This window comes from Meleagris gallopavo, chromosome 1 (genome assembly GCF_000146605.3).
Source record: "Meleagris gallopavo isolate NT-WF06-2002-E0010 breed Aviagen turkey brand Nicholas breeding stock chromosome 1, Turkey_5.1, whole genome shotgun sequence".
Classification (NCBI taxonomy): Eukaryota; Metazoa; Chordata; class Aves; order Galliformes; family Phasianidae; genus Meleagris; species Meleagris gallopavo.
The window spans coordinates 96,868,511-96,878,681 of NC_015011.2; the positions used below are offsets into that span (position 1 = coordinate 96,868,511).

At 34.8% G+C, this 10,171-nt stretch overlaps 1 long non-coding RNA gene across 1 annotated transcript; it reads right to left on the bottom strand.

Annotated features, from left to right (window-relative positions):
- Nucleotides 1-16: 16 nt before the first annotated feature.
- Nucleotides 17-10,151, bottom strand: LOC104913990. Its single transcript, XR_004161896.1, has 3 exons — nucleotides 7,854-10,151; nucleotides 5,532-5,597; nucleotides 17-1,083 (listed from the first exon to the last, which is right to left on the bottom strand). It is a non-coding gene; the product is annotated as an uncharacterized LOC104913990 (long non-coding RNA).
- Nucleotides 10,152-10,171: the final 20 nt, after the last annotated feature.

Sequence of the window (10,171 nt, forward strand, 5' to 3'; positions counted from 1 at the left end):
AAAAAAAAAAAAAGCCTTGAAGATGAAATATTGCCTTTTTCTTTTAACAGTCTGAATGTAACATTGTCTTATTATTTGTCTTGAAATAGGGAAGAATTATGCTTAATTTAGACTATTTTCAACTGTTCAGGGTAGTTTTGTCTTTCCCCAGGTGTGTTGTTGCTGTGGATTACGTGCATGTAAGCAAAAGTATTCCCATTAATCAAGGAAAGGAATGATGTTCTCACGCATGCAAAGATCTCTTGCCTTTCAGTCCTTCCACTGTAGATATTTATGAGCCTACTACTGCTTAGATGTTGCTTACTGAATTTTTTCCTTCTAGTAAAACAAAAGCACACTGAAACTTGGTTGTAGGGGACTTCTTTGGATATACCTGGATTGTCTGTCTCTACAGACAGGGAGATTTATTTAAAAAATTATAGGCAGTATTTGAGTAACTTTAAGTTCTTTTTTTTCTTTATGTGGTGTATTGCTTACTGAACAACTTTGCTAATCTGTCTTGTCTAACATATCCTAAAGAAGCTCACAATATTATTGCAATAATCGATCATCTGCAAGTCTAGTTCATACTTCAGAGAAGTACTCCATGTTGGAATTTATAAATAATGTACTATTATCACCCCTTATCTCCAAGATGAGTCTTGCTGAGTCTTTGCATCCTGCCATTGGATAGTTTTGCACAAATTAATTTCATTAAGAGGAGCTTTGAAAGCGTGCAGGATCTTACAAAAAGAAAAAAGAGAAAGATATTGAGGAAAAAATATAGAGATCATAAAGTGTTTCCTGAACTTCAGCAGCTTGAACTATTAATGGATTTATAACTTTCTTTATGAAATATATTGATAGGTGTAAATACGTTCACATATGACATGTGTATCTTGTTCTGAGAACCTGAAATGGAGCATGTGATATTAGGGGTAATTGAAAAACTGTTGAGGCGCTGCAGGATGAAAAAAAAAAAATCACACACAGCATCTTCTGATTTTTTTTTTTCAGAAAGCTTTGTAATATCTTTTAGAAATCATGATGCAGTACGTTGTCTGACTGTCACAAAGTCCTCCTGAAATTAATCCGTGTTCAGTTCTGCAAAACACCAGTGTAAAAACTGAATGTAAGGGGGGAAAAAGAAATACCTTAGATTAACTTAGCTTTTAAATTAGTGTTCAGAAAAACTGAAATAATATACTCCAAGATTATTAAATTATATTACAGGTGATTATTTTTATTAATGTTTTATTAGAAATTCTAAGAGTTGCACTTGGTGGAAATTCAGGACATGAACTTAATGCAAAGATTCATTAATTCTTGTTTAACTGTTGTTTCAAAGCTAAAGAATTGATGTCCCAAGCTTTTATCCTCTTCAGTTGATGATGTAACAACGTAATTTTTTTCCTTTGAGATCAAATTTAGTGATCTTGTCTGGTTTTTTTTTGTTTTGTTTTGCTTTTTTTTTTTTAATTCAAAAGAGTCACTGTGTAATTTAAGTTGGATGTTTTTGGGGTAACTCATTGCAGTATACAGGGTATGTAGAAATAAATGTAACACAGACTCTTTTTTTTTTTTTTTGTGATTGCATAAGAAAAAGTTTTAGTTTGATTAGAAAAGTAGTTACTCCAGACCTGAACAAATTAAAACTTCAAAGATTATTCCATTTATGGAGCATGGCTTTTCAAATATTCTTGTTACTATTTATATTTAATTTGATCTAAATTTCACACTTCTAACTTTAAAACTCATTAATTTTTGCTACATTTAAATGTCTTTCTTCTATTATTGGTGTTCAGTAGAAATAAAGGAAAAGCCAATGGTTACCAAAGTCTGGTATTTATTCTATGTCTACCACCACAGTATCAAGATCCTTACATTCCTTTTCCTAGAGGCAGTGTTTCCCAAGCTCAGTATGTATCTCCATACAGTCCTTCGGGTGATACTGAAACAGGCTGCTTAGAGAATCTGTAGATGCCCCTTATCTGGAATGTTCAAGGCCAGGTTGGCTAGGACTTTGAGCAACCTGGTCTAGTGGGCATTGTTCCTGTCTGTGGCAAGTGGTTGGAAGTGAGTGATCTATAAAGTCCCTTCCAACACAAGCAACTCTGTGGCTCTAGAAAGCAGTTACTGTTAGTTCCTAGCATACAGATATTCTTGATACTGTTAGACTCAAAAGCACTTTAGGATATTGAAGGCTCTTAGTAGCCTTGATAAATTACAGAATATCAACAGTGTTTTTATAACGGAGATAATTGTATAAAGCACTGAAGCTTTATACAATATAACCTTAGCCAATATAGACATTCTTGGAATGACCTGTAGAAGCTTTTCATACCATTCAGCAGACAGAGGCAGCCAAAAATATTCTTTGAGCCTGCCACTGATCTTCAAAAGCGTCATGTTGTCTCTAGTGCTCAAGTCTGTCTCTATAATAAGGTCATTAAAAACTTTAGAATGTGTTGCACTAATTACTGCTGTCAGAGATGTACAGAACTTGCAGCTAGTCCTGAGAAGTACAGTGGGAATATATGGTTGTAGATTGGTATCTAGAAGGAATAAGAAAAGTGAGTATGGAGCAGCTACAGAAATAAGGTGGTTTTGTTTGGGAAACAAAAATATGGTGTTGGAATGCAAAGTAGTTCAGAACAAGACTTATGTAGGTGTTGAGTGGTATGGATTACAGCTATATATAAATAAAAGGAAAAAATAAACCATGAGGTAAATTAATAAAGGTTCATTATCCTACAAATTTTTCAGTGTCCCTTTAATGCAAGGGAAGCATAAAGATGGTACTGTATGATGAAGTATTAGGATAGTAATTTTAGTTTTCTGGGATATATTCATTTGCTGTCATTTGAATTGTGGTACTTCAACAAACATTTAGCACGCATGGTGTGGAGTTTTACATGCCTAATTCAGGAAAATTTTGTCTAGGCAAAATAATAAATTCCTACATCCAGCAAAATGTTTCATGCCAGTGCAACATATGTGTCAGCTGAATGTTTATGAATACCAGCCAGAATAAAACATCCTTTCCTTGACACAAACACTTTCTGAGACTTTGAGTTTCCACAGAAATTCTAAAGATAAGAATAGGACTTTTACTTTAGATAGTATTTCTCCATCTGCCTTAAGTACTGAGGGAGTGAAAATGCATTAACCATTGCCCTTCTCTGATATTTTGAAGGAAAAGTTTTCCAATTAGTTTTGACAATTTTGTGTCAGTTTTGTATGCTCTAAACTGTGTGAGAAATTGGAAATCTCCTGGGCTCCATTTCAGTCAAGATAGGCCAGGAAATACAATTTACAGCATAGAGCCATTTCTGCAAATCTTAAAGACTGTTTCTTTATTGCACTGACTGGGTTCTGTATTTTTCAATGTTGTGATTCAGGATGAATAAATTCTTTGCAAACAATGCTCAAGGAAAAATATCAAAAAATTTTACAAACTACATATTCCATAATAAATCCCTTGGTTGTATTTCTTCTAATAATCTGTTCTGATTAGAGTGTTCAGAGAGACTAGAGTGCATTTGCAGACTACTGCAGTGTTAACTTTCTTATTTCCTGTGATTCAGCATTGAGGAAGGGGAAAATGTTATAGAATTAGGGAATTATTTTCACTTTTGTTTTTCTTTTAAACAGCCCTCAGTGAAAATACCAAGATCAATTAAACACTCTTTATAATCCATTGTGCTCGTTCAACATTTTCATTATCTTGTATTAATCTAAAATATGGGATGGGCAAGGGAAAACAAACAAAAACAACAGGAAATGCTGTAATCTTTCATATCTTGATTGACCTTAGACTTTCCGCGCCAATATGCGAAGGAACTTCTTCAAAGTGAGGGTGACACTGTAACAGTGGACAGCACTGGAACAGGCTGCCCAGAGAGATCATGGATTCTCCTTCTCTGGAGATATTTAAGACCCAACTGGATGCCTACCTGTGCAGCCTGCTGTAGGGGGCTTGCTTTGGCAGGGGGTTGGATTCAATGATCTCTAGAGGTCCCTTCCAGCCCCTACAATTTTGTGATTCTGTGATTCTGGATCATAGAAATGTGTTGTTACGGCTCTCTCTCAGAAAAAAGTCTCAATGCAATTTTTAAAAACTGTAGATTGAATAAATCTTTCTAATTAGGAGATATTGCAAATGAGAAACTAGTGCTGAAACAACCCGTAAGCACAGTCTGATATTGTAAACTGTAGGAGAGATCCAACTGTAGTTATGTGCTATTGTATTTGTTTCCCTTTCAGCTGTGGTCATTTCTATACTTGGGATATCTCACCTGTTATACCGAAATTCCTATAAGAATTTTCTATCATAATTCTAAAGGACCAAATTAACTTCAAATGAACAAAGCTGCTTTCCATGTAAGAATGCCTTCAGAAACTGTAGAGTATGAACATCTGCACTTCTGGCATCTCTTTCTGTTTCTGTCCAGACCTGAATTTACAATAGTGAAGGTCTAAGTTCAGCAGTCTTTCATGGAAAAAATAGTGTGCAGCTCTGGTTAGCGTGACTTTGTCTGCAACATTGTGCTAGTATCTGTAAATTTTTTTCAACCTGTTCATTGGGTTTTTTTAATGCACACTAGATATAAATTTCAGCTTAGCTATGAGCTGCAGTACTGATGTTTTAATTAGCCAGTAGGAGATGAGATTAATCCATTTACTTCATGCAATTTTTGCAGCACTTTTCATTATGATGTCTGTAGTTCAGCTAGTAGAAAAAGGAATATATAAATCCATTTATTTCTCATTTCTGTTTGATTTGCTAATGACATTGAAAAGGAATTTGTGATAGATTTTTATATTTTTATTTTTTTAATTCCTCAAAGCTAAATAAAACATCCTCAAAATGAAAGTATTCTTGTTTGTTTTTTTTCTTATAATACTTTGTGCTTTATTCCTCAGAATAAAGAGTAAATATGCTATTTCACAAATACGTATAAAATATATGTTGTTGTTTTTTTTTCTTTTTCTTATCTCATGGCATTAAACGTTTGCCATGTGGCACAATCAGGACACATAAAAAAATATGTATTTGCTGTTCTAATTCAACGTTACAAAATTCAAGATCCCTGAGGTAAGGTTAAGCAGGAGCTCATACAGTCAGGGTTGAAATTCAGACACTGCAGATATAATCCATCTCCCTGACACATGCAGTGCTTCATTGTGAGACTGCCAGACACAGTCTGCTGAGATGGGAATGTCACAGAATACCAAAACGGGGAGAAGCAGTTTTGTTCATCATTGCTTTTATCTACGAATATCCATCTAACAGTCTACAAACACAGCCCCTGCCAGACAGAGAAATATGAATGCAGCATAGAAATGCAGCAGCTAACATTCAGAGAACTATATGGAGTGTTTAGTGGGAATGCTCAGAATAACCTGGAAATAATTTTGGTAGTTAATCAGGTTAATTTCTTGTTTTTTAAGGCAGTATTTTGTGCAGACGCTGAGTCACACCATGGCTGTCTAGCAGAGATCAATAGTGTGCCTGGTTGCCTGCATCTCCCACTGAATTCTGAACTTACATGACAAAAGAGACCCAGAAGGCAAAGAAACTGCACTGTCATCACTGGGAAGGGAGGCAGGAAAAGCTGCAGTGGCAGAAAGAAAAGCAGCGCGTTAGAAAAAACAAAATGCAACTGGTCATGTAGTTACTTCCTAGTTATTCCCACTTCAGAATGTATTTGAACTTTCTACACCGGGGACAAAAGTGAAAAAATCCTAAAGCAATTAAAAGGTATTTAGGGTTCTAAAATGACAGGTGTAACTGTGCATTTCTTGGGTATATGTGTAAGCAAAGGAGCTTGGCTTGGCTGTACCAGGCAGACTTGCCTCTCATATACATTTCAAGGGGTATTTTCTAATGCCTACATTTGAAGCAAGATATTTAAAATGTGCAAGTGCGTGACCTGTAGCTGTTTCATCCTATTGTGAGAGTTGCTGCAAATTATTGTAGCCCCTGGGTAGCTTCAGTTCTAGTCAGGGAGGAAGAAAACTTCTTGGGCACCGATAAAATCCACCATTGACAAAGACTTGGCCACCCATAAAACCACCAGGACTGGAGGAATATGGGAGTCTGGGTTTACAATCTGGACATGTGGCGAGCTTAACATCATGGTTTAAGTATTGCTGATTCTAGTTTAAAAGATGTATTTTTATTTGAATTAGAGTTTATCTGGAAGTACTGAGTAATACCTCTGTATGGGCATTTTCCTGCCCATTTATAATGGCAGCCTTTAGCTAAAGGCACTGATTGTTTGTAAGTGTATCACGATGAGATGCAGCAGTTCAGGATCAGGCAGTGAAATGGCTGAGCAGCCTGGGCAGCAGGATGAATAGAAGTAAAGGGCATGTATTGAGCAAGGAAGATAACCATTGCAAGGATGCTGATAATTTCCAGTTTGTGGCAAAAGGTTCATGAGGAAGCTGCAAACAATTAATGTTTAGGAGAAGGCACAGCATGTGTGGTAGGTACTGGGGAAAGGGAGCTGAAGGTCAGGTTAGATACTTCGATATTGGTTAATGCCCCCCAAATCCCACAGTCAGCCATCTCGTTCTGTATGCATCATGATGGTTTTCAGTGCCTCCTGTGGAACTCTCCCCTAATCCCAAAATGAAGTCCTATTCTTTGCAAAGTTGTCTGCACTTCCACAGGGCAAACCTACCAGATGAAAGCTCTCTATTTCAATTCCTTTTTCCATCAATTCTATTTTATCTTTGCGTTATTTTTAATTTGAATCACTTTCTTACATCTTGTAATGTAAAGTGTTAAGGTTGGATAATGTCATCACGATAATTCAGTTTTCTAGAAAGTAGTACTTTTGAAGAAAAAAGCAAAGATACTGGCAATAGAAGTTGTACAGAGTTGGTTGTCTTCATTCCTATGCTTGCACTAAGTTGTACCTGGGATGTAAAAGGACCACAAGTTTTCAGGAGCCTCATTTTGCATCTCATTATCATTAACATAGTCTACTGTACCCTTCCTCAAAATGATATTTGTATGTTGATTTAGTTTTGCACAGAGATCAGAGGTAAATCTGACCTCTGCTGTCACTGGAAAATGCAATAGATGTATCTGCTTTGGTGATCTTAGAAAACAAAAAATATGCAATTTAGTATTCATCGTATATTCATATATTTACTATAAGTCTATCATTGTTTAGTGGTAGAAATATTAACATATTTTTATATCACTACATATCTTAACTTTGTATTTTCTTAGACAATCAAAAATACAGAAAAAATGTATATGATATTTCAAAGCAGCTGACATCTTATAAAAACATGATTTATTTTTATTTTTTGATCATGAGAGTTTCAGGGAATCAGCAAGAAAAGTATTTTAATTGGAATTTTGAAAACAAGCAGTATCATGATCTTTAAAGTTTTTATTTATTGGACCTGTGAAAGATTCTTTTGTAGTTCTGTTTCTTGGAAGAGATACAAGGTAAAGATAATAGGTATTTATTTTCTAAGTGAAAAAAAAAGAATTTGTTTTCAATGAAAAAACTTTCTGTTGGGACACATTATTTTAAAACACTTGAAAAATCAGTTTTGTTTTTCCTGTTCTGTCAGTTAATCATTGTTAATCACTGTAACTCAAATCCCAGTGAACTTAATCCCTAATTCAGCTTGCTTACTGCTCAAAACTAGATTAAAATCCTTTTGTTCTTTATGTATTTACAAATAGAAATTAAATCAACACTCAAGTTCTTTCCGAAATATTTATTTTCATATGCTTGAGCTGTCTCATTAGTAAAAATATTATACACAGGAAATTTTGACCTTTCATTCTTTACTGATACTGTCTACCATAATAGTACTTTGCCAGTAAATTAGATACTTACCACCTTGTTTTGTTTCAGTAGTATCTTTGAAGAGGTAACTACAAGTAATTTTAAGCTTGAGCTGTTGAAATTGGGATTGGAAATATAAACTGAAAAGAAAAGGAAAAAAGTTTGCCACAGGCCTTTAAAATCTACAACTTCTATAAATTCAGAGTAAATCCATCAGAGTTTTGTTTTCATAATTTACGATTTACTTGCAGATAATCTGATTTCCTGTGGGGTAGTGTTGTCTCACTGTAGTAGTAATGCCTTTTTTTCATGTTGCTTCTTTGCTGGAAGCAGTGAATCAAGTTTGTGTACATATACGCCCACATTAATTCATATACATCAATCTATAGTAATTCATGTACATCAATCTATAGTGAAGTTCAGTTAGCAAAGATTTAACATGATCTTTTGATGTATTTGAATGTGCATTTCTAGAATGCTATTGAGATGAGAACATTTGAAGGAAAATCAGGCAGAAAAGATATTGCTGAAGTGATCGCTTAGATCAATGAAGATCAAGTGCCATTTCAAGAATTTATGCAACCGCATTGTCAAAGATATATATAGTAATAACTATATAGGCTGACACTGTCTGAAATGTTTTTAAACTTTTGCATTAGAATGTTTTTAATTGTAAAAAACTTGTCCTTCTACTCTATGATCCACAAGATCTGCAAGATATTCCCTTCAAAAGATACATGGATTTTAAGTTGTTATGACTTGTGGCATTAAGCTTCACTTTGGTTCCTTCTGGTTCATGCTATTAAAATGTAAGGGGACTTCAATAATACCATAAGGCCCTTTTCGTTATATTATTTTGGCTTGTTTGTTTATTTAAAATCATTATTAAATTCTCAGATAAGAACATTTATTAATATATCAAGAAGAGAGCATCCATGTTTGTGAAAACAGCTGCTAACCATGTTAAAAGTTTTGATTTAAACAAGAAATTATGGGATAATAACATAGTTTTATATTAAAAATATCTTCTTATTGTCCTAGAGTAGCATGTCTTAATATGCTTCTGTTCCCACTTTGATGCTACCTTTACCTTCATATGATCACAGAAGAGCTGAGAAGGGAAGGCACCTCTGAGGACTGTCTAGTCCAACCTCCTTATCAATGCAGAGTCACCTAAAGCAGGTTGAGGAGGACACTGTTCAGTTGAGTTTTGAAGACCTCCAAAGACAGAGATTGGTCTTCTTTCTGTAGGGGTGTTCTGTGCATTTTTTCCCCAGGGTTTCCACGTGTTATTTGTGTTTGCACTTCAAGGATCACAGTTCTCCTGCCATGTATGGTGTGAGTTAAAACAACAGCTCTTTCCAAAGCTGTGCAGTTACAGAGAAGGTGGGACTTGCAAAATCTCATCATTCCTCTTTCTATCTGTGTCAGAATGGCAATATCTTGTTTCTGTTAAATTAAAGGGAATTTTGGTGATGCCCTTGACAAGAGCTCTTTAGTAGGACTGGATTCTCAGCAGAATCATATGATGTTTTGGGTTGTGCAATGAAAGTGACATTCGAAAATTAATTTTTAAAATCTTCTGACATTATTTGTTTTATTCTTTATTGTTCATTTGGTTGATACTTCTAAAATGCTTGGTTAATATCTTATTTCTTTGCAAAAAATGTTTATTTACATACTGTAAGGTTCGAAATTTTCTTCCCTTTACCTGAAGTGTGTGATCTCTGTTGGTGTTCTATCCATTCTGCTTCCAAAACTTCACTATTCCTCTTTATTATCTAAACAGAAATAATTCCCATTCACTTGTCAAAACTGTGGAAAAGACAAGGAACTGGTATTGAAATTGTTGTACTATTTTGCTCTAGTAATCACAATTATCATGAAATGTTGGATGTTTCTAATTTATGTTTACAGATATTTTTATCTTTGCATTATTGTTTTCTTAATCATGCACAGTCTGCTTGTAGAAGGTGCTGTTACAGAAAAAGAGATTAACAAGACAGCAAGATAAAAAAAAAAATAGCTCTATGAAAACCTTTTCAAAACAAGCTTGTCTCAGAGCTATACCCTGCAGAGAGAGTCAAGAAAGTGCACTTGAACCAAATTTGTACTTGCCTTGCCTGGAAGGTGATGCTTTTATTTGTGGTCTATGGTTATTTGCATGCTTCATCATTTGAGTTCTGTTTTCTAAGCAAAAATCTTGGACCACGGCACAATCCTTCTTCTTTGTGACCCTGATGCTTTTTCTCACTGTGTCTGTTCGTAATCCTGCCCTGTTAGCGTAGGGATGGCTCTTGTAAAGTGTTTGATCTACACCTTTTGCAAGAGTTTCAGCTGTAATTTGCTGTGACAGAAGTAAAAAAAAA